Genomic DNA, 25880 nt, shown 5'->3' on the forward strand with positions numbered 1-25880 from the left:
CATATAATAATAACCTTCTATTTAGTTTCAACAGTTAACAACTCATGGCTAATCTTTTTCATATATAACCCACCTGCTCTTCCCCATCCAGATATGGGGAGCTATTTGGATTCACATTATATAGCATAATTCACTGGTGCATATATTAATTAGAACTCTCGGTTGTTAGTGACCGAAATCCAACCTACCTATATAAAAATAAGAAAGATATTTTGTTGGTCATGTTACTGGGAAGTCCAAGAGGTGGGCTGGGATTCAGATATGGCTGCATTCCAGGGATTCAGTAATATTAGGACCCTGCTTTTCTCTATCTTTCTCCATCTCTTGGGTCTGTTTACTTACTTCTCAGGTGGATGGGCAGGTTTACATGGCTTTGAACTTGCAATCATAGTGAGAAAGACTCTGTCTTATCTAGTGCTATGGATTGAATTGTGTCCCCCCAAAAAAGGTATGTTTAAGTCCTATCCCTGGTACCTAAGAATTTGCTTATTTGGAAATAGGGTCTTTGCATGGTAATTAAGGTGCAAGTTAAGAAGAGGTCATACTGGATTAGGGTGGGCCCTTATCCAATATGACTGGTGCCCTTATAAAAAGAGAAGAGGCACAGAGACACACATACAGGGAACACTCGGGCACAGAGACAGAGGGAAGATGGCCACGTGACGACCAAGGTGGAGATAAGAATGATGCAGCTACAAGTCAAGGAACACCAAGGATTTCGGGAAAGCACCCGAAACCAGGAGAAGGCACAGAAAGGTTCTTCCCCAGAGATTGCAGAGGGAACATGGCCCTGCCAACACCTTGATTTTGAATTTTCAGCCTCCAGGACTATGAGAGAATAAATTTATGTTGTTCTAAACCACCCAGTTTGTGGTAATTTGCTACGGCAGCCTAGGAAACTAGCATGCCTAGTGATGGTTTCAACCTCAGAAAAACCACACTGTGATCTTCTTTGGATCATATCCCCATCCCTGGACCTGAGTTCAGGGCCTGAGGGGGTCGTTGGGCTAACTCAGGTCATGTGACCAACCCTCTGGTGGGAAACACACATCCCAGCAAGTGGAGGTGGGGAAGAGGGGATTGTGACAGACAGAAAAACAGAATCTTCTCCAGAAATTATTATCTACTTTTTGGCCATAAGCCCTGAAAGTTTGAAGAAGGCAATATGAATCCTGGTATTTTACAAGGAAAAGAAAAATGCAGACTAGCAGCAGACTAAAGAAATCAGCTACCTTCTACACTGTGTTTGTTACTTTGTCTAGAAAATTCAGCATTCTTTAAAAATATTTATTGATGTTAATATGTCTCACATGCCTAGAAGAGGATCCCATAGTCACCGAAGCTGCATTTACTTTGGCTTTTTTTAAACAATTCTTCTTGCTGCTAAGATTGTTTTCTTGATTTTGTCCTCTTTCCTCTTAAATGACTCCCAGGCTGACCAGTGGGAGGAAGACGCTGTTAATGTTTCTGCAGGGTGTTCATACTTTACGGCTGGATTTTGCATTGGGCTCTTGGTTTTGTTTGGAAGTCTACTGCTATTTGCACATGCCTACTTAGGGAAACAGCTGCACTCATTCAGTCCAATGCCACACAGAATAGTAAAAGCAGAGTACACTCTCTGATAAACACATTAATTTCTCCACATGCTTCTTCTTAGGCTTTTAAATGCATTTCCTGGATCTGTCCTAAGATAATGCCTCTAGGAATTTTTCTCATAGACCTAATACCATAAAGACGATAAAAGTAGAATTCCAGTGCCTCTGCGTCCCTGTTTACTCAGGATAGTGATAGTTCATGCCTGTCACCCTAGTCCCCCTTCATTCAAAACCATTTTGGACAATAAATTATATGATCAACCTAGCTATAATGGGAAAGTCTTCTTTAATAGAAAGACTTTTTTTAGGTGCATTGGGGAAAATTGTACCTGTTTTCACGACTAGAGTGTTGGGGCTGGGCGGCACTAGAATCTAGAGTTTTTCTGGGTCGCTGTGGGCTATTCAGCAGCAAGCATCAGTCTTAATCCATAAACCAGGGACAGCTTTGTATTGGAGTACTGTAAGTACACTGTGTGTCCTCAATAGCTGAACTAAATAGAGTGCAAATCTAAAAGCCAAAAGTGAGGCTGAGTCAGAAATTGGAGGTTGCTAAGTGGTCATGTGACCAGGGCCACTGTATCTGTCAGGCCTTAGTAGCTTATGCTGCAGGAACAAAGAGCCCCCAAATCCTAATGAACAAAGAGCCTCCAAATCCCTAATGACATGAACAACAGTTTGTCTTACGCTCATGCTACCTGTGTAATGTAGTAAGTATTCTGCTCATTCGGGGACCCAGGCTGATAGAAGCTGCACCTCAACTTCTGCTTCCACTGAGGCAGGGAAAGGGAGCAAGTGAATCACACGTGGGATCTTTAAGCTTCTACTGGAAGCGATCCCTGTTGTTTCTGCTCACATCTCATTGGCCACAGCAAGTGGCATGTCACACTTAACTTCAAGGGCAGCAGGGAGGTACCCATCCCACTGTGTGCTTGAAGGAGGAGAAATTGAATATCCGTGACCAGCCCTAATGACTAGCACAGGCAGGAAGCTCCAACAGTGCCTTCCTTCTAAGTCCAGGAGACTTTTATTAGGCTGCTTGCAAGGAGAGTAGATTTTGCTCCAGGAAATATTAAAGGTGCCACATAGTCTCTAATAGCCACAGAGCCCTGAGCCACTGAGACCATTTCTTCTCCTTGACTAAAGCTCTGAGGGGCAGAGGTGGAATGTTGGCACCCAGGTGCCCAGGTGTGCTGCTGAGTCCCCCACCAGTCTGCCCTGGCACAGATACTCCACTGGTGCGTGGGGCAAGGGCTGCCATAAACATGGACAGTATTATCCAAACTGTATGACATGAGGAAGGAAGGCTTAGGACCAAGTGCTGGTGAACCTGGGATTAGGATGTTCATGTTTTAATGAAGCACCTTCATTCATTCCTAGGTACCTGCAATTCTCCATCCTCCAGCCCACCCTTCCTGCACAGACAGTTCATAGTCATCAGGGACCTTTCAGAGTGGACAGGGAAGGCCTAAGGGTAACGAGAGGAGTTTTCCCGTAATACCCACCTCAAGATCCATTCTCAAGCTCTCTTATCCATGCCTAGGAATACCTGGCAAGACTAGGCCATGGTTGCTTACATATGAGTGTATTATTGAGGACAAAGCAAAATCCTGAGGGCAACCTCTTGTGAAAACAAAACGGCGATTTGGGTTTTATATATGTTGAGTTTGAATGAATGGTAGTGAGATGCCCAGCAGGAAGTTGGGGATGTTTAAGGGAGTTACCTTAGAGTTGTAGACCTGTATTTGAAGTCATTGGTTTTGGTGTGATAATTAAAGCCACCGTGATGGATACGACCTTCAAGAGAGCGTAGAATCATGAGGACAAGGGATCCAGGAAGGAGCTTTGGATTATGCCCACTTTAAAGAAGCAGGGGAAAGAGAGTCAACCATGAAAGGAGCCTGAGAAGAGGTGGCACCAAAGCATTATAATGCCTTATATCATCTCTTACAGTAATATAGTCTATTATGGTTTATAAAGTTCTCTTATTACATACACCACAGTGAGGAACAAATGAGATAATAGAAATTGCTTGTGTTTATTGAGCACTTACTACATACCAGGCATAGCTCTAAATGCTACTCATTGGGCTTCCCTGGTGGCGCAGTGGTTGAGAGTTCGCCTGCCGATGCAGGGGACACGGGTTCGTGCCCCGGTCCGGGAAGATCCCACATGCCGCGGAGCGGCTGGGCCCGTGAGCCATGGCTGCTGAGCCTGCGCATCCGGAGCCTGTGCTCCGCAACGGGAGAGGCCACAACAGTGAGAGGCCCGCGTACCGCAAAAAAAAATAAATAAATAAATAAATGCTACTCATTTACTCCTCACAACAACCCTGTGAGGTGGGTACTATTATCAGCCTCATTTTACAGAAGAAACAAAGTATATAATAGTTAACTAACTTGCCCAGGGTTATCCAGCTAGTAAGTGATAAAGCCAGGTTCTAAACTCAGAATCTGGCTACAGGATCTGTACTCTCAATGTGTATGGAAGCCAGGAGAAAGATGTGTACAGTTGTGAGCATTTAAGACTAGTCTTTGGGTACCTGTTTTCCTCGTAAAAACTGTCTGAGTAATTAACATTTAAATTTTCTTTAAAAAATGAAAGAAGGGGCCATGGGGGAGAAGCAGTCATATCAGCTTAACACAGCAAGAGGTCAAGGAGAGAATGAGAACTGAGAAAATAAGACTAGGATAGACGGTTGGGAAAACCACTGGAAAGAAATTAAAGAGGGTAGCTGGTGAATAGAGCTAGCTCTTTCTTTTAAAAATTGCTGTGAAGAAGGCATATGGAGAGTGTTTGCTAGTTTAAGGGGAAAGAGAAACGTTTGTTTGGAATGGTAGAGAAATGAGGATTCTGTGGATTGAGAGAATGAAACTTATAAAGAAGAATAAAGGGTTAATAGAATGGTGCCTATGAACCTACTCTATCCTAGAAGAAAAGGTGGAAAATAGGCACTTTTTTTCCTCTTGGAAAAAGTATGTTATTGTTTCTCTGCATTCTGTTATAGAAAGCTTCTTCACCATTAAATAAAAATGCATTTATTCAAGAGAAATGAAAGCAATCATAGGTCCATAAAAAATATTTATTTAAGAATGTTCACAGCAGCTTTTTTCATAAAAGCTCCAAACTGGAAACAACCCAACTATCCATAAACAGGAGACAATAAACAAACTATGGTACCTTCATACAATGGAGTATTACTCAGCAATAAAATAGACCGCTCTACTGATGCATATAGCAATCTGGATGAACCTCAGAAATATTATATTGAGCAAAATAAGCCAGATGCAAGAGTACATACTGTCTGATTCCTTTTATATTATGTTCTAAAGTAGGAGAAATTAGGCTATGGTGATGGACGTCAGAACAGTGTTTGCCTGTTTGGGTGTGGGGAAGGATTAGCTGGAAAGCGGCATGATAGAACTTTGTGGAGCAATGGTAATGATCCAAATCGTGATTTGCATGGTTGTTACACAGGTGAATATAGTTGTCAAAACCCATCAACTGAATTCTTGTGATCTAGGCATTTTCTTGTATATAAATGATCCTTTAAAAAGTCCATTAGATTCTCTTTCCTCTTCTCTGTCTTCATCTCTGTGTTCCTAAAAGTGAAATTTAGAGCCAGTATAAATTTCACCATTATAGAACTATTTTAAGTCTTGCTAGTTTGCCTCTTTCTCTCTCATTCTATTTTAAATACTCTTTACTACTGACCATGGAGAAACAAGAGGATTTTAGGGAGAATGGACTCAGATGCGGAGTATCATTTTTGGAATCATTTAGGATCCATCATAGGGCTTTGTTGGGCCTGGAAATCCTCAGGTAGGTCCGGAATCTGAGGAAGCAAGCTGCACATCTGTATAAGTTAGCATTCTCTCTCTCTTTTTTTTTTTTTCCTTGTAAGCAGCAGACACCAATTTTGGCTAAGTCAAACACAAAAGGATTTTATTGGAAGGATATACAGTGGCTCTGAGAATCAACAGGAAGTGTGCAGGACCAGGCTGGGTGAAGGACAGAAACTGAGGAAGCTCTGGGGATCCAGGTGGACAGAACTGACAGTCTTACTTGTCTGCTGCTGCTGCAGTGGATAAATTCCAACAGGTTTCTCCATCCAAGAGTCAAAGCCCTGGAAATAAGAGCCCTATTGGCTTGCTCCAGGCCACATGCCCACTCCTCGGCCGGGGGGTAAAAGGGTGGGGAGAGTCCTGACTGACAGTCCCAGCAAGACTACACACAGAGGGGGAGAATTAATTTCCAAAAAGGAAATCCTGGTGCTGAACCAAAAGAAGGAAGAATGGGTCTTGAAGGGCCCCAAACGACCCATGTCCATGACAGAAACTCACAAGTCAGGGTGCCCATCTGGTTTGTCAACTGTCCTTTCAGCAGTAGGCTCACAGGGCCTCTTGACACCTTTGAGGGATTATTGGAATTAGGATATTATGTTTGAGTATCACTCATTTGTTCTCCTTGTGTTTCTGTTTCTGCAGATTTCTACAGATAGGCCTCCTTATGCATGTATGGCATGTGACTGTGTGGGTCCCCTTTGCTTCCACACATTATCAGGCATAATTCAGGTTGACCAGTGTGCATTTACACAGGGGCATGGGAGAGAGGCTGGTGTTCTGTGGTAACCTTTACCATCCCACGGCATCCTGTGTTGAGGGTGATGACCTCAGGGGGAAGGGAAGGGGGGTTAGTAATGGTTCTGTTCCTTCCCCCTGATTTCCGTAATCCTGGTCACCCTCCTGCTCCCCAGTGGGACTATCTATGTGAAGTACACCTAGAACACGTCTAGTTCTTGCATCCACACTGTGTTTCTCTCTGTATCTGAAGAGTATGAAAGATGTAGGGTGGAGCACACGGTGTCACATCTCTGTGAGCCTCTTTTCCCTGGGAAATTTAGGATTTAGAAAGGGAAAGATTGTTTGAGGGAGAGTATCGCCCCTGCTCTAAAGTCTTCTGGAAGGTATAAATGATTCGTGTAAGAGCGATTTCTTTCCTGGTGCTTGAACCAGCGTCATTCTAAGTAATAGTAAAGAAAAGCCTCAGGGTACATTTCAACATCTAGTAAGCAGATTAGTCTAAATGTGAGTAATTTTGAGGATTGAAAACCAAGGGTAGAGCTTAAACCCATTGCAAAGTATTAAATAATGAGACCCAATCCTGTCATTTCTGTCTTCTAAGAAGCTCAGCTTTCTTCAAAGACTGCCTCATCTTCGTGGTGTCAGGATGGGCAAGGTCAGATGTCACTACAGTGTTCCTGTTCTACAGACGCAGGAACTGAGACTTCAGGTTGGATGGTTTGCTCCAAGTCGCAGGATAAAATAGAAGGATCAGAGTAAACAAGAAGTTACATAACCACAGCCTGCTGATTTCAGAGCAGTCATTTGCCTCAGGGGCTACCAAAGAATTTCTCTCTCTGTGTAACCAAGCTGTGACCAATTCGGTACCTTTAAAAACAAACAAATGTGTGTTGTTTTTTTTTAACATCTTTATTGGAGTATAATTGCTTTACAATGGTGTGGTAGTTTCTGCTTTATAACAAAGTGAATCAGTTATACATATACATATGTTCCCATATCTCTTCCCTCTTGCGTCTCCCTCCCTCCCACCCTCCCTATCCCACCCCTCTAGGTGGTCACAAAGCACCGAGCTGATCTCCCTGTGCTATGTGGCTGCTTCCCACTAGCTATCTATTTTACGTTTGGTAGTGTATATATGTCCATGCCACTCTCTCACTTTGTACATTGACTAAGACTTTTGCAGGAAATCCTGGGACTCTGTCTTAATCCCTTGTAGCACAGCTCTGTCACCCTCTGAGCAGAGGCCTCTGACTGTAAATTGGTAGAGTTGGGTCCCAAAGGAGTGGTCAGGACATTTGGTTGCACCTTGCATGAACATCGAGACATTAGTATGGGGCCAACATCAAGAGGTTTTTAGAGTTAGAGGCCTTAGGGCTAGAAAGTAATCAATGAAAATGCAATTTCTGTTTAAACTGTAAATCCAGCCCATCCTTTTGCATATTTACCAAAGAGAGTCTCCCTCATCTGCATAGTCACTCCCCAAAAGCTATTAAATAGCAACCATACCTGTCTGTATCTGCTTCTTAGAAATTCCATGAGTGAGAACATTCCATGAGTCAGTGGAACTTGTTTACAAAGGATTAAAGGAAAAATCTGATGTGTATCTGTGGTTGGGTGGGAAGAAGGGAGAGAGCATGTTCAGCATTCCCAGGCAGTCTGCTTCACCTTCCTCCTCACATTGCCTACACTTTGCAATAATGGCATTCTTATAATGCCACTATAATTCACTCTGGGATGATTATTTGTTGCCTGGCTACCCTTTGGAGCCACATTTAATGAAACCTCCAGGTTCCCCCTTCAGATACTTGAAAGCAGCCGTCTTGTCACCCTAAATCTTATTTCACCAGCCTGCTGAATGTTTATTTCCTTCAGTTGATTCCTTATGGATTGGAGCATGCAACTTGTTTATCATCTTGGCTATTCTCTTTAGAATCAATACATGAGTCATAACAAGCAGCTCTGGTTGAGTGTGGCTCTGATGTGCTGGGCTCAGGAGCAAGGAGTGTCACTGGGATTGATTAGTGATGTCTCGCGCAGGTATGGGAAGGGAAATGGCAGCACATACACTGCCTCTTTTCTGCCTTTACAGTTTTTTAATATATATTTTAATCTTATTGGAGTAGAGTTGATTTACAATGTTGTGTTAGTTTCAGGTGTTCAGCAAAGTGATTCGGTTATACATATGCATATATTCATTCCTTTTTAGATTCCTTTCTCATATAGGTTATCACAGAGTATTGAATAGAGTTCCCAGTGCTACACAGTAGGTCCTTGTTGGTTACTCGTAGCATGTGTATGTTCACCCCAAGCTCCTGGTTTATCCCCCCCCCACCCCACCCTACCCCACCATGTTTCCCCTTTGCTAACCTTAAGTTTGCTTTTGATATCTGTAAGTCTGTTTCTGTCTTTCACATTGTGATGATATAGGTGCCAACTAACCCTGTTAGTTGTTTGAAAATTTGGGATGAGTTCCTATTTATTGAACAGAGATGAGACTCTTAAATGATTCACAAAGTTTGCCAAGCAGTACATAGGTCTTGCTTCAAATGCAAGTATAAAGCTTCTGATTTTAGAATACAGTAATCAAGGAAATGATGCAAATAAATATAATGAACACATCATTGTACTAGTTCTGTCTAAAATGTGTTCACATTTAAAATGTAAGTAAAAACCAAATAATGTATAACTGTTTGTAATTTTCCAAGAGAGGCCTTTTAGGATGGCTGAAATAGTCAGGGGAAGGCCTGCTTTCCCAGAGTGATCCTTTAAATTAAGGGTTCTTTCAGGGGCCCAGTGTATCTAGAGGTGGAGGGACTAACTCAAGGACAATTTCTAAAAACTGGTTTGTCTGATATTGAAGTGTGCAATAGGTTTCTTTCTACCTTTGGAATTGTATTTCCCGTCTGCATCTGAGGCTGTGTCTACTGCAGCAAAACAAAATGAAGTAGTGGAGGGGACTTCCCCGGTGGTTCAGTGGGTAAGACTCCGTGCTCCCGATGCAGGGGGCCTGGGTTCGATCCCTGGTCAGGGAACTAGATCCTGCGTGCATGCTGCAGCCAAGAAATCCACATGCCACAGCTAAATATCCTGCATGCTGCAACTAAAACCCGGTGCAGCCAAAAAAAAAAAAAAAAAAAAAAGAGAAAAAAAAAGAAAAAGAAAAAAAGTACAAGGCAAAATTTTTTAAAAATGAAGTAGTGGGGGGCTTCCCTGGTGGCGCAGTGGTTGAGAGTCCGCCTGCCGATGCAGGGGACACGGGTTCGTGCCCCGGTCCGGGAAGATCCCACATGCCGCGGAGCGGCTGGGCCCGTGAGCCATGGCCACTGAGCCTGCGCGTCTGGAGCCTGTGCTCCGCAACGGGAGAGGCCACAACAGTGAGAGGCCCGCGTACCGCAAAAAAAAAAAAAAAAAAAAAAAAAAAAAAAAATGAAGTAGTGGCAATGATTTATATTTGAATTATCCTGCTTCCAAACCCAGCTATTTTCAGCCTGAACTATGGAGAGCACTTGTCATCATGTCTTGAGTTCACATACATCATTATCACACCTCTTTCCTGCAAACCTAGGTGACATGAACAGCTAACTATTTGAGGTCCTTTGAACCCAAATACTTAGCAACTGAGTATATATTGAGATGTATGGTTTTCTTTAAGATTACTAATTGTGATACATAGCCTGATATATTAGGCTTTAGTTCACAACCATTTCTGTTCATATGGGAGAAATTTCTGGATTGTTGCATTTCTCCTCTCTTTCTTGTTCTGTGACTGTCACTGCTCCATTCTCACCCATGATGGAAACTGGTGATCTTTGGATGGCCCACCAAAGGAGATGTACATTTCTGGCCCTTTCTGTGCTGGAACTAACATGGTGCAGATTCTGTAGCTCCCCCGGGGCAAAGCAGAAGTACTCTATTATATGATTCGTACTGTTCAGCTCACCCTTCTCTGGTTAGTGCTTAGTGTTTTTACCGGATTTTTCCATTCTCTCTTTTTGGGTTACCACATACACACATAAACATACCACCACCACCACCAAAACCCCCTGTGAGGAAATCACTGTATAACTTTGTTGACAAACACGTGTGTGGATATGTTTAAATAGTTCAGAAGTAAAACAAGGAAAAGCCCCGTATAAATTCTACTTTTGAACTAAAGACTAGATAGTGGTTTTGCAAATGTAAGTGATCGATAATTGATTAGCAGCTTTGGAGCTGGTCAACAGACTTTACAACTCAGGATTGTTATTTAGTAATTAATGACAAGAAAAGTTTAGGAAAACAAAATTCTATGTTGTACTCAGTTAATATTTTTCTTTTCAACCTTGTTGCAAACGGTTTTCATCGTGGAGGCATGGAGGAGAATGGTGAGTAGACCTCGTTTGGGAAGGGATTGCAATTGGGAGAGGCTGAAATAGAGCAGGTTATGGGGGTGGAGAGCCAGGCATTTCATGGGTCAGAACCGCCAGGCAGACAAACCTTGTCATGAGCTTAGTGAGGCCAGAAGTCACCAATAGATAGGGCAAGAGACTGGCAGGGCAAACCATAGATTTCACATGGTTACCCAATTAATTTTTGCTTTAAGATTTTATCAAGTGAGCCATAGTTTATTGGGCTGAGTCAAGTTTTGTTCAGGGGAGCGATTAAAGTTTGGGTTAATCCCTGGAAACAGCTTTCGTCTAAAGTCATGTTCCAGCAAACGATGTTTTTTAAAAAAATATTGAGCAGCACATTAAAAAATAGGTCAGATTTAAACAGGACAGTGGAGCTTTTGGTTTGGGGAAAAACTTGCAGTCATTATTAAGAGATGTGTCTGTTGTGAGCATTAGGCCTGCCGGTCTTTAGGAAAGGGAGAAAGTGGAGGGGAGGGCTGTGACCCTCCATTCAGTTCATGTAACCTCTTGATGCCAAAAATTAGAAAGGAGAAGCGTATCTGATACATACAGCCCAAATTCCATTTGTACTTAAGGTTACGTAACTGCTCATCATGTAATAGCTTTGGCCCTCGCCCAACGAGCATGTAGATATTGGCAGCTTTGCATGCCTAATAGATCCCCATCAATCAGTCACGATGCCTTGTCCCACACCCAGTTGCCTTGTTTGTTTAAGCTGGCTTTGGAGGTTGTATAAATAGCTTTAGCAACCTGCTGTCCCACTCCCAGTGATCAGTGGCACCTTCAAAAAAAATCCCTTGGCATGTTCTTAGGATTCGAAGGAGTAGAACTTGACCCACTGATATTTACCATGGTTATCAGTCTTCTTCCCTGTATGTTCTCGTGCATTACAGGCAGGGAGCATGGAGGGGCCCCTGGGGTAACTGCTCCCACCCTGGCTCGCTGGACGTGCCAGGCCTCTGCCTTTCAGAATCAGCTAGTGTACTGTCCCACCTGATGGAGCCTGGCAAGGGCTGCACAGGGACTGCCAAATGAAACTGTGCCTCAGGGCTGGACAGGTGAGTTCAAGTTCACACAGAATAGAAAGGTGCACTTTTTCTCCTTAAAAAGTGAAGCTAAAAAAAGATTGCTACAACATGTTGGCGTTGATTCAGGCAGCCACCTTTTGGTCTGTGTGAGGGATAGCCTTGGGGTAGCAGGAAGGACAGTGGACAGAGGACACAACCCCAGAGGTACCAGCCACAGCTTCCTTGGACCACAGTAAGAAATAGCTTCCTCCCATTGCGAAGATCCAGTGAGATGATGTGTATGTAGCATGTGTATAAAGGTTGTAAGTTCCACGATTGATGACCAGGTGCCTGCATCCTCCAGGTGGAATCTGGAATGGTGAATAGTATGGGGCATATGCAGATGTCGGGAAAGGCATTCCAGGCAGAGGGAACAGCACAAGCCAAGGTGCAAGGGTGGAAAATACAGAATGTATTAGGAGAAATCAGTGAGTGTCCTTTGGTTGGAACGAAGGGTGTTTAAAGGGAAGAAATGCAGGATAAGGTTGGGCTGGAAGTTTGGGGCCAGATTATGGAGGGCCTCAAATAGGAGGCTAAGGAAATTGGACTTCATTTTACAGGCAGTGAGGAGGTATTGGGGTTTTTTAAAGCAGGGAAGTAACATGATCAGAGCTGAGCTTCAGGAAAATTAATCTGGCAGCAAAATGCTGCAAAACCTCTTTGGAACAAGAAGGGATATAAATAAATAAATAATTCGAAAATTTGGCAGGAGTGTTTTCAAATATGTTCTGAAATGTACATGCTATATATTTTGAAATGATAATATCTTTCTTGTTCTTTTTTTTCCCCCTCACAACAGCCAAATTCCTTTTTCATTCCCTCTCTTTTCTTTCTTTTCTGCGTTCCCTCCCTCTCTCCCTCTTCCTTTGTTTCTTTCTCTCGCTCATTCACTCTGTCACTCCTTCTCTCCTGTCTGCCTTTCATGGTGGGTGTTGCTTTGGCGGGGCTGAAAACCGAGCCAGAGGTTGAGGCTTCCAGCACAGTGCTTCCAGGAGGTCCAGCCTTCTGGGGCCTCTGCGCCTGCTGTGACGGGGTCCCACTACCGAAGGCAGCGCAAACATCCAACCTTGATTGTCACCAACCCCGACCATACAAAATATAGGTATTTGGAATGAGCAGGCAAATTCCTGTAATTCATGTGGACAGTGTTTCTATAATCCAGTTTTCTGGACTCATCACCAAAAAGTTCAGTCGTCTTCTGTAACGCTTGGGTTAGCAATAACGATGGCATTTCTATGGGTTTTATCAGTATGGCCCTTGTCCTTTGCTCAAGCAAATTGGATAAATGTGTTTAGACCCTAGGTGTTTCTGCATTTCACTTGCAGGTTTGTGACACTGTGTGAGATCCCCTGACTGAGATAGGAATCTGAAAAGTCAGCTTTGCAAGATGTGTGTCCGGAAAAGAGTCACTTAGCTTTATTTTTCTTCACTTATCTGTGCATTTGCAACAATGCTCATTAATTAGTTAGAAAACTTTTGCTTGTTTCTGTGAAAAATGGCAGTCAAGTGAGATATAAACCTATCATGAGATGTGGAAGTATGGTTAACTTGTAGTGTGTAGTGTAAGGCTATAAACAGGAAACTCTCCATGGATATTTGACTCCTGAAAAAGCCGGGAGCCTCTATAAATATTTTTCTGTTTGTGAATCTGGGAACTCAAGAAGGTTCCAGATATGTGCCTCAGGAATGTCAAGAGTCTGCTGTAAATCCAAATTCACAAAACAGATAAATTATTGGATGACTATTCAGATTGCAAAACAAATTTTCATTTTATTAAATATTTACTCTGCATATTTACCCTAGAGAAGTTCTTTAAGGAAATGTAGTTAGTATTTTATTTACAGACAATCAATATATACAACTGTTTCTTTTTTTTTCTTTTTAGCATCTTTATTGGAGTATAATTGCTTTACGATGGTGTCTTAGTTTCTGCTTCATAACAAAATGAATCAGTTATACATATACATATGTTCCCGTATCTCCTCCCTCTTGCATCTCCCTCCCACCCTCCCTATCCCACCCCTCTAGGTGGTCACAAAGCACCGAGCTGATCTCCCTGTGCTATGCGGCTGCTTCCCACTAGCTATCTATTTTACATTTGGTAGTGTGTATATGTCCATGCCACTCTCTCACTTCGTCCCAGCTTACCCTTCCCCCTCCCCCTATCCTCGGTCAATTCTCTATGTCTGCGTCTTTATTCCTGTCCTGCCCCTAGGTTCTTCAGAACCTTTCTTTTTTAGATTCCATATATATATGTATTAGAATGTGGTATTTGTTTTTCTCTTTCTGACTTACTTCACTCTGTATGACAGACTCTAGGTCCATCCACCTCACTACAAATAACTCAATTTCATTTCTTTTTAAGGCTGAGTAATATTCCACTGTATATATGTGCCACATCTTCTTTATCCATTCATCTGTCGATAGACACTTAGGTTGATTCCATGTCCTGGCTATTGTAACTAGACCTGCAGTGAACATTGTGGTACATGACCCTTTTTGAATTATGGTTTTCTCAGGGTATATGCTCACTAGTGGGATTGCAGGGTCGTATGGTAGTTCCATTTTTAGTTTTGTAAGGAACCTCCATACTGTTCTCCATAGTGGCTGTATCAATTTACATTCCCAGCAAGAGTGCAAGAGGGTTCCCTTTTCTTCCACCCTCTCCAGCGTTTATTGTTTGTATATTTTTTGATGATGGCCATTTTGACTGGTGTGAAGTGATACCTCATTGTAGTTTTGATTTGTATTTCTCTAATGATTAGTGATGTTGAGCACCGTTCATGTGTTTGTTGGCAATCTGTATATCTTCTTGGGGAGAAATGTCTATTTAGATCTTCTGCCTATTTTTGGATTGGGGTTTTTTTTGACATTGAGTTGCTTGTAAATTTTGGAGATTAATCCTTTGTCAGTTGCTTCATTTGCAAATATTTTCTCCCATTCAGGTATATCTTTTCATCTTGTTTATGGTTTCCTTTACTGTGCAAAAGCTTTTACGTTTCATTAGGTCCCATTTGTTCATTTTTGCTCTTATTTCCATTGCTCTAGGAGGTGGGTCAAAAAGGATCTTTCTGTGATTTATGTCATAGAGTGTTCTGCCTATGTTTTCCTCTGAGAGTTTTACAGTGTCTGGCCTTACATTTAGGTCTTTAATCCATGTTGAGTTTATTTTTGTGTATGGAGCTAGGGAGTGTTCTAATTTCATTCTTTTACATGTAGCTGTCCAGTTTTCCCCGCACCACTTATTGAAGAGGCTGTCTTTTCTCCATTGTATCTTCTTGCCTCCTTTATCAAAAATAAGGTGACCATATGTGCATGGGTTTATCTCAGGGCTTTCTATCCTGTTCCATTGATCTATATTTCTGTTTTTGTGCCAGTATCATACTGTCTTGATTACTGTTGATTTGCAGTATAGTCTGAAGTCAGGGAGCCTGATTCCTCCATCTCTGTTTTTCTTTCTCAAGATTGATTTGGCTATTTGGGTTTTTTTTTGTTGTTTCCATACAAATTGTGCAATTTCTTGGTCTAGTTCTGTGAAAAACTACCAATGGGTAGTTTGATAGGGATTGCACTGAATCTGTAGATTGCTTTGGGTAGTAGAGTCATTTTCACAATGTTCATTCTTCCAATCCATGAAAATGGTATATCTCTCCATCTGTTTATATCATCTTTAATTTCTTTCATCAGTGTCTTACAGTTTTCTGCATACAGGTCTTTTGTCTCCTTAGGTAGGTTTATTCCTAGGTATTTTATTCTTTTTGTTGCAATGGTAAATGGGAGTGTTTCCTTAATTTCTCTTTCAGATTTTTCATCATTAGTGTATAGGAATGCAAGAGATTTCTGTGCATTACTTTTGTATCCTGCTACTTTACCAAATTCATTGATGAGCTCTAGTTATTTTCTGGTAGCATCTTTAGGATTCTCTATGTAGAGTATCGTGTCATCTGCAAACAGTGACAGCTTAACTTTTTCTTTTCTGATTTAGATTCCTTTTCTTTTTCTTCTCTGATTGCTGTGGCTAAAGCTTCCAAAACTATGTTGAATAATAGTGGTGAGAGTGGACAACCTTGTCTTGTTCCTGATCTTAGAGGAAATGGTGTCAGTTTTTCACCACTGAGAATGACGTTGACTGTGGGTTTGTCATATATGGCCATTATTATGTTGAGGTAAGTTCCCTCTATGCCTACTTTCAGCAGGGTTTTTATCATAAATGGGTGTTGAATTTTGTCAAAAGCATTTTCTGCATCTATTGAGATGATCATATGGTTTTTCTCCAATTTGTTAGTATGGTTTATCACATTGATTGATTTGCATATATTGAAGAATCCTTGCATTCCTGGGATAAACCCCACTTGATCATGGTGTTTGATCCTTTTAATGTGCTGTTGGATGCTGTTTGCTAGTGTTTTGTTGAGGATTTTTGCATCTATGTTCATCAGTGATATTGACCTGTTGTTTTCTTTCTTTGTGACATCCTTGCCTGGTTTTGGTATCAGGGTGATGGTGGCCTCATAGAATGAGTTTGGGAGTGTTCCTCCCTCTGCTATATTTTGGAAGAGCTTGAGAAGGATAGGTGTTAGCACTTCTCTAAATGTTTCATAGAACTCGCCTGTGAAGCCATCTGGTCCTGCGCTTTTGTTTGTTGGAAGATTTTTAATCACGGTTTCAATTTCAGTGCTTGTGATTGGTCTGTTTATATTTTTTGTTTCTTCCCGGTTCAGTCTCGGAAAGTTGTGCATTTCTAAGAATGTGTCCATTTCTTCCAGATTGTCCATTTTATTGGCATAGAGTTGCTTGTAGTAATCTCTCATGATCCTTTGTATTTCTGCAGTGTCAGTTGTTACTTCTCCTTTTTCATTTCTAATTCTATTGATTTGAGTCTTCTCCCTCTTTTTCTTGATGCGTCTGGCTAATGGTTTATCAATTTTATCTTCACAAAGAACCAGCTTTAAGCTTTATTGATCTTTGCTATCGTTTCCTTCATTTCTTTTTCATTTATTTCTGATCTGGTCTTTATGATTTCTTTCCTCTGCTAACTTTGGGGGTTTTTTGTTCTTTCTCTAATTGCTTTAGATGTAAGGTTAGGTTGTTTATTTGCGATGTTTCTTCTTTCTTGAGGAAGGATTGTATTGCTATAAACCTCCCTGTTAGAACTGCTTTTGCTGCATCCCATAGGTTTTGGGTCATCATGTTTTCGTTGTCATTTGTTTCTAGGTATTTTTTGACTTCCTCTTTGATTTCTTCAGTGATCTCTTGGTTATTTAGTAGTGTATTGTTTAGCCTCCATGTGTTTGTATTTTTTACAATTTTTTTCCTGTAATTGATATCCAGTCTCATAGCGTTGTGGTCAGAAAAGATACTTGATATGATTTCAATTTTCTTTAATTTACCAAGGCTTGATTTGTGACCCAAGATATGATCTATCCTGCAGAATGTTCCATGAGCACCTGAGAAGAAAGTGTATTCAGTTGTTTTTGGTTGCAATGTCCTGTAATATCAATTAAGTTCATCTTGTTTAATGTATTATTTAAAGCTTGTGTTTCCTTATTTATTTTCATTTTGGATGATCTGTCCATTGGTGAAAGTGGGGTGTTAACGTCCCCTACTATGATTGGGTTACTGTCGATTTCCCCTTTTATGGCTGTTAGCATTTACCTTATGTATTGAGGTGCTCCTATGTTGGGTGCATAAATATTTACAATTGTTATATCTTCTTCTTGGATTGATCCCTTGATCTTTAGGTAGTGTCCTTCTTTGTCTCTTGTAATAGTCTTTATTTTAAAGTCCATTTTGTCTGATACGAGAATTGCTATTCCATCTTTCTTTTTATTTCCGTTTGCATGGAATATCTTTTTCCATCCCCTCACTTTCAGTCTGTATGTGTCCCTAGATCTGAAGTGGGTGTCTTGTAGACAGCATATATACTGGTCTTGTTTGTATCCATTCAGCCAGTCTGTGTCTTTTGGTTGTTGGATTTAATCCATTTACATTTAAGGTAGTTATCAATATGTATGTTCCTGTTACTATTTTCTTAATTGTTTTGGGTTATTGTAGGTCTTTTCCTTCCCTTGTGTTTCCTGCCTGGAGAAGTTCCTTCAGCATTTGTTGTAAAGCTGGTTTTGTGGTGCTGAATTCTCTTGGCTTTCTTGTCTGTAAAGGTTTTAATTTCTCTGCAGAATCTGAATGAGATCCTTGCTGGGTAGAGGAATCTTGGTTGTAGGTTTTTCCCTTTCATCACTTTACCTATGTGCTGCCATTCCTTTCTGGCTTGCAGAGTTTCTGCTGAAAGATCAGCTGTTAACCTTATGGGGGTTCCCTTGTATGTTATTTGTTGTTTTTCCCTTTCTGCTTTTAATATTTTTTCTTTGTATTTAATTTTTGATAGTTTGATTAATATGTGTCTTGGCGTGTTTCTCCTTGGATTTGTCCTGTATGGGATTCTCTGAGTTTCCTGGACTTGATTGACTATTTCCTTTCCCATATTAGGGAAGTTTTCAACTATGAGCTGTTCAAATATTTTCTCAGTCGTTTTCTTTTTCTATTCTTCTGCTGGGACTCCTATAATTCAATGTTGGTGTGTTTAATGTTGTCCCAGAGGTCTCTGAGACTGTCCTCAATTCTTTTCATTCCTTTTTCTTTATTCTGCTCTGTGGTAGTTATTTCCACTATGTTATCTTCCAGGTCACTTATCTGTTCTTCTGCCTCAGTTATTCTGCTATTGATTCCTTCTAGAGAATGTTTAATTTCATTTATTGTGTTGTTCATCACTGTTTGTTTGCTCTTTAGTTCTTCTAGGTCCTTGTTAAACGTTTCTTGTATTTTCTCCATTCTATTTCCAAGATTTTGGATAATCTTTACTATCATTACTCTGAATTCTTTTTCAGGTAGACTGCCTGTTTCCTCTTCATTTGTTTGGTCTGGTGGGTTTTACCTTGCTCCTTCATCTGCTGCGTAGTTCTCTGTCTTCTCATTTTGCTTAACTTACTGTGTTTGGGGCCTCCTTTTCACAGGCTGCAGGATCATAGTTCCTGTTGTATTTGGTATCTGCCCCCAGTGGCTGATATTGGTTCAGTGTGTTGTGTAGGCTTCCTGGTGGAGGGGACTGGTGCTTGTGTTCTGGTGGATGAGGCTGGATCTTCTCTTGCTGGTGGGGTGGACCACGTCCGGTGGTGTGTTTTTGTGGTGTCTTTGACCTTATTATGATTTTGGGCAGCCTCTCTGCTAATGGGTGGGGTTGTGTTCCTGTCTTGTTAGTTGTTTGGCATAGTGTTTCCAGCACAGTGTCTTGCTGGTTGTTGAGTGGAGCTGGGTCTTGGCATTGAGATGGAGATCTCTGGGAGATTTTTGCCATTTGATATTACGTGGAGCCAGGAGGTCTCTCATGGACCAATGTCCTGAATTCGGCTCTCCCACCTCATAGGCACAGTTCTGACATCTGGCCGGAGCACCAAGACCCTGTCAGCCACACGGCTCAGAGGAAAAGGGAGAAAAAAAGAAAGAAAGAAAAAAATAATGTTATTAAAATTAAAAATTATTAAAAATTAAATAGTAATTATAAAAAGAAAAAAAAGAAAGAAAGGAGAGCAACCAAACCAAAAAAGAAAGCCACCAATGATAACAAGCACTAAAAACTGTACAAAGAAAAGAAAAATGGACAGACAGGACCCTAGGACAAAAGCAAAGCTTTACAGTCAAAATCACACAAAGAAGCATACACCTATACACCCACAGAAAGAGAAAAAGGAAAATAAAAAAAAATATATATATATATAAAAGGAAGAGAACAACGAAATCAATAAACAAATCTACCAATGATAATAATCTCTAAATATTAAACTAAGATAAACATAAAACCAGGAACAAATTAGATGTAGAAAGCAAACCCCAAGTCTACAGTTGCTCCCAAAGTCCACCACCTGAATTTTAGGATGATTTGTTGTCTATTCACGTATTCCACAGATGCAGGGTACATCAAGTTGATTGTGGAGACTTAATCCGCTGCTCCTGAGGCTGCTGGAAGAAATTTCCCTTTCTCTTCTTTGTTCGCACAACTCCCGGGGTTCAGCTTTGGATTGGCCCCACCTCTGCGTGTAGGTCGCCTGAGTGCGTCTGTTTTCGCTCAGACAGGATGGGGTTAAAGGAGTAGCTGATTAAGGGGCTCTGGCTCACTCAGGCCAGGGGGAGGGAGGGGTACAGAATGCAGGGCGAGCCTGCGGCGGCAAAGGCCGGCGTGACATTGCACCAGCCTGAGGCACGCCGCGTGTTCTCCCGGGGAAGTTGTCCCTGGATCACGTGACCCTGGCAGTGGCGGGCTGCACAGGCTCCAGGGAGGGGAGGTGTGGATAGTGACCTGTGCTTGCACACAGGCTTCTTGGTGGCTGCAGCAGCAGCCTTAGCGTCTCATGCCCGTCTCTGGGGTCGGTGCTGGTAGCCGCTGGAGCTCCTTTAGGCGGTGCTCTGAATCCCCTCTCCTCGCAACCTGAAACAGTGGTCTCTTGCCTCTTAGGCGGGTCCAGAGTTTTACCCGGACTCCCTCCCAGCTAGCTGTGGCGCACTAGCCCCCTTCAGGCTGTGTTCACACAGCCAACCCCAGTCCTCTCCCTGGGATCTGACCTCCGAAGCCCAAGCCTCAGCTCCCAGCCCCCACCTGTCCCAGTGGGTGAGCAGATGAGCCTCTCGGGCTGGTGAGTGCTCGTCGGCACCGATCCTCTGTGTGGGTATTTCTCCGCTTTGCCCTCTGCACCCTTGTAGCTGTGCTCTCCTCCATGGCTCTGAAGCTTCCCCCCGCCCCGCCACCCCCCATCTCTGCCAGTGAAGGGGCTTCCTCGTGTGTGGAAACTTTTCCTCCTTCACGGCTCCCTCCCAGAGTCACAGGTCCCCTCCCTATTCTTTTGTCTCTGTTTTTTCTTTTGCTCTGCCCAGCTACGTGGGGAGTTTCTTGCCTTTTGGGGTCTGAGGTCTTCTGCCAGTGTTCAGTGGGTGTTCTGTAGGAGTTGTTCCATATGTAGATGTATTTCTGATGTATTTGTGGGGAGGAAGGTGATCTCCATGTCTTACTCTTCTGCCATCTTGAAGGTCTCTCCTATACAACTGTTTCTGAATACATGTATTATGTTAAGTGGAATCCCCTTTTCATGGCATTAGGAAATTTTAAGATAATCATTTCTCCACTTTAAAAATTAATTTACATATATGAAAGGTACTCATTCAGTAATCATCAATTTGTTTTTTAACCCCAAAGAATTTTGCGTTATGAATGATTCTAATTTTCAAAGCTGCTTCATAACAAAGGTTCTTATTTGTTATGCTCAGTCATCATTGTATTCAATAACCTTTGGTTTACGCCCATATAAAATAGCCTTTAAAACTCTGATGTGTACCTGACTCTGCTGACCATAGGCCTCAGATTCTATATCAATCAAATGGGGATAATAGTAGTATCCCCTCAAAGGTCTTTGAAGAACATTAAATGAAGTAATTCATACACCTTGTGCCTAGTAAGTGCTCAATAAATGTAAGCTATTATGTTATTACTACTTTTCCAGTCCCAAAAACAAGATCAGTTAACTCCAGCTAAGCAGTATTTTATTTCCAAATGAATGTTTTTTATTCAACTTTTATTCAGTATCTAAACTGTTATACGTTTTACAAAATGAGAAAATGTGGGCTTCCCTGGTGGCGCAGTGGTTGGGAGTCCACCTGCCGATGCAGGGCACACGGGTTCATGCCCCGGTCCGGGAGGATCCCACATGCCGCGGAGCGGCTGGGCCTGTGAGCCATGGCCGCTGAGCCTGCGTGTCTGGAGCCTGTGCTCCGCAACGAGGGAGTCCATAGCGGTGGGAGGCCCGCGTACCACAAAAAAAAAAAAAAAAAGAAGTTTGGCATCTAACTTAAACTACTGGTGTTTAGCAGTATCAGGAGACCCTACCTTATCTGGTGCTTGGATTAAAGTGTTTTAACAGTTCATCAATTTATGATATCCCTACCCAACTGTACCATAGCCTAAGAGAGAAGTGAAAGGGGAAAAAAGAGGAAGAGGGAAAAGGATGGGGGAGGGGGAGGGAGAGGCGTCACTTTTATGTGCATGTTTTGTTGATCCCAGTTATTGTCATGGTCTTATTTCTAGCACTATCCCCTTGCTTGTGCAGTGGTGCCTTGCTTCCAACATGGCCAATCTAATATCTGCGCCTTGGCTTGGAGGATCCACATAGTCAAACACCCACAGTAACCCACGTTTGCTTCCCTACCATTTCAGTTCACACACTTTCCATTCTAACCAGGCACATCCCCATGAACTTGCTCATGTATTGACTCTGCCTAGGATCTCCTCCACTTCCCTTTTGTTTATCCAAATCCCAGCTAGTCTCTGGGACCCACTCAGTGCTTATCAGATCCATGAAGGCTTCCATGACTGCCTTACTCGTCACTGATTTCGTCCTCATTCAACTTGCGTATCCTTTTCAGCCTTGACCCTATCCCATATCTGCGGTTCCACATCCACAGATTCAACCAACCGCAGATCCTGTAGCACTGTAGTATTTACTCTTGAAAAAAAAAAAATCTCTGTATAAGTGGACCCGCCCAGTTCAAACCCATGTTGTTCAAGGGTCAACTGTAATGGAAATCACAGTAATAATTAAAACCCTCGTAAAATTCTCTAGCTGCCAGAACTTTTTCACTTTCATTATTTCTGTAACTTTCCTAACACCCCTATGAGATAGGCAGATGGGATATTTTTAACCCTTACTGTACATGGTTACTTGGTCAAACTCATACAGCCAGTGAGACCAATAACTTGAACTCACTAAGTCTACCAGCCCTATTTCCCAAATATGGTTTTATACCACTTATTTCTTGTATCATCTCCTTAACTAGTCTGTAAAATCTTGATGTTGGGAGGAAATGTCTTTTACTCCTGAGCTTCTCAATAGCACTTGGCACTGTATCCAGCACTTACTAAAGACTTGGTGCCTAATAACAGTCATATTTAGCAATTGCTTCCTGTGTGGTAGGCATTATGCTGAGCTTCTTTACAGGAAATATCTCACTTAATCCTCAGAATGCTTCTATAATATGGGTGCCATTATTACGTTTAGTTTCAATCTAGGTTCAGAGAGGTTTAGCAATTTGCTAAGACCCGATAGATCAAAAAAGTAGTAAATAGGGCTTCCCTGGTGGTGCAGTGGTTGAGAGTCCACCTGCCGATGCAGGGGACACAGGTTCGTGCCCCAGTCCGGGAAGATCCCACATGCCGTGGAGCAGCTGGGCCCGTGAGCCATGGCCGCTGAGCCTGCGCGTCCGGAGCCTGTGCTCCGCAATGGGAGAGGCCACAACAGTGAGAGGCCCGTGTACCGCAAAAAAAAAAAAAAAAAAAAGGAGTAAATAGCTTTAACTCATTACAAAGATTGCTATTACCATGGGAGATATTTTGTGTTGTTTCTTTCTTTTTTTATGAATTTTTTTGGAGTATAGTTGCTTTACAATGTTGTGTTAGTTTCTGCTGTACAGCAAAGTGAATCAGCTATACGTATACATATATCCCCTCTTTTTTGGATTTCCTTCCCATTTAGGTCACCACAGAGCATTGAGTAGAGTTCCCTGTGCTATACAATAGGTTCTCATTAGTTATCTATTTTAGTGTTGTTTCTTTTTAAATTGAGACTTCTAAATGGAGACTTCAGGAGAAAAAGACCTTCCTGTCCTGTTTGGATCTTTTGTCTTAGAAAAGAGCAGCCTATTGGTCACTTACCAGAATTTCACATTTTAGTTGGATTGAATTATGTCAGTACCATAATATTCTACTTAAACCAGAGGTACAGTGCTTCTGATGCCTTTTCTCTCAAGTGCATTCAATCCCAGAGCAGATAAGTGAGAGCCCTGGGTATGTGGCCTCAAGTAACACAAAGAAAGGCTAGGAATGTCTGTACATTCTTACAAATGCACGAGGTTTTTCATTGTACATTATAACATATACATATTGTCTTAGTAGAAAAATTAATTTATATTGCTTACCATTGAGGGAAAATGTGAGATGCTGTTGTTTGGTTATTTTAAAAAATTGGGTTGGTAAAAGAGTACTAATGCAACATAATAATACGTTCTAGGTCCAGACAGCTTCTCCCTCTTTCCTGGTGTTATAATATTTTGAAAACATAAACTCATACAAATAAGTGTTGGGGCATTGTATGTGAGAAGATGCCCAGAATGTTGCCAAAGAAGTGGTTTCATGCTGTATTTTCAGGCTCCTGAAAATTTCCCTAAGTATTTCTTCCTCTGAGAGACCAAGTTACTCCTATAATATGATGGACCCAAAGCATTTTTGATTTCAGTAATGAAAAAAACTGGTGTTCTTTGTTTTGGCCATTAATATAAATAAACTGTCTCAAAGACATATAGTTCCTGGGGTCTGTGCTCTTCATATAAGTCAAACTTTTTTATTGCAGCAGTCAGTTCTGCCTTGCAGTGGTGGGTTGAGGGATTTCAGCGGTGAAAAAAAAAACTTTCCCAAGGAAGTCAACTTGTGAATATCAAAATAATTCAGTGTATCCAGGTCTTTACCCTTTATTTTGAGAACAGTTTCTCCTCCATTAATAAAAACAACAATTCAATAGTCAGTTTAAGAACATTAGCTGAGATCTAGTCTTTCCTCCAGCAACAGCCAGTATTCAAGGAGGTAATAGAGCAAGCTTTTGGAGGCACTTTTTATTACAATGTGTCTAAAGAGTTTAGTAGTCAGACACTGTCCTATCCTTTTAAGGTGTGTTCTCTGTTGAAGCTACAGCAGTTTTGAGTGCACTCACCAGCCTCCATCCAGGCTGTCATTCTCAATTTTAGCCACTGTCTGTACGTTTTCAGAGATGTGAGCACCATTATGATTATGAGTGGAATGGAATGGAATAATCATACCTTACTACAAATTACTTCATCAGACATTTCACAGCTAAACATTTGGCACATTAACAAGCCTTTACAACAATATTATAAACAGAAGCAGCAAAGACCATAAGTGGACTAATAGCTAATATTTCTCAACTTTCTGGAAAGTTCCTTAGATGCTCCTTTACTTGTGTCTGTTGAATACTTTAAAGTGTGTTGTTTGGTAGTAATATTGATTTTTTTAGCCTATCTCTTTTTGATCCAAGCCAGAAAAAGTCATGTATACGTATCAGGGCTTCATCAGATGTTCTCTTGACTGAACTTTATCTCCTAAGGTGTTTCTGAAACTAACCCTGAACAAACCTACAAGCAACTTAGGGCTTCACTAACTGTGTTTTCCAATGGATTGTTCCAAATCCCAACTTTTCTCGTACATTGAAAAAGGTCCTAGTGGTTTTTCTTCAAAAGTTTGCATAATTTATTAATAAATATCATTGCAGGAAACTTTTTTCATGCAGCTAATCCTCAGATTTTTTTTCCACCATAATAAAAAAAGTCAGGTTTAGGTTCATTTGTATATCTACAATGGTAAACTCTTTCTTTGATGTATACATAGAATGCTTTTTTAAAAATTGACATTTACATATAAATGCATCCTATGCATTTTAGACAGATTGTGACCAGTTTGCTATAAGTTGGGTTTGGGGTAATCCTATTATTATTGTTGTTGTTTTGCTATTGTTATCATTACTTGTTGTCAGTTTTTTTTTTTTTCTTTTTGCGGTATGCGGGCCTCTCACTCTTGTGGCCTCTCCCGCTGCGGAGCACAGGCTCCGGACGCGCAGGCCCAGCGGCCATGGCTCACGGGCCCAGCCGCTCCGCGGCATATGGGATCCTCCCAGACCGGGGCACGAACCCGTATCCCCTGCATCGGCAGGCGGACTCTCAACCACTGCGCCACCAGGGAGGCCCTGTCAGTTTTATAGTGAGGAAATTTCAAAACTTGGGCTGATTTCAAATTATTTTTACTTTTGCCTATTATTGTCCACATTTTTGATTGTTTAAAGTTTATACTTCAATCTTCCACTTTTTAACAAATGGTTACCATTCCTAGCAGTATGCTGACTCCCGTTTGGGAAGGATCATACTTGAGTTAAACTCATAGTCACAAATAAATTAACACTAAAAATTGTGTCTACCTGGAAAATATACCAGAGAAAATGAAATACTTAGGAAGCAAAGGGAAAGTACAAGAGTAGCCTTTTGGGTGGTTGAATACAGCAGTGTCAGATGCTTGTATTTACAGAAGGAAATGGAAGAAAGTTCATCATCTTACAGAATACTGTGTTAATATTTAATATTTAGAAAAGT

General features: G+C 41.5%; 1 protein-coding gene across 1 annotated transcript in view; it reads left to right on the top strand.

Moving 5' to 3' along the window:
* Positions 1–25880, top strand: part of THSD4 (thrombospondin type 1 domain containing 4) — a 588944-nt gene that overhangs the window by 138868 nt on the left and 424196 nt on the right. The window lies entirely within an intron of this gene.

The sequence above is a fragment of the Mesoplodon bidens genome, assembly GCF_964165515.1.
Source record: "Mesoplodon bidens genome assembly, chromosome: 3".
Lineage (NCBI taxonomy): Eukaryota > Metazoa > Chordata > Mammalia > Artiodactyla > Ziphiidae > Mesoplodon > Mesoplodon bidens.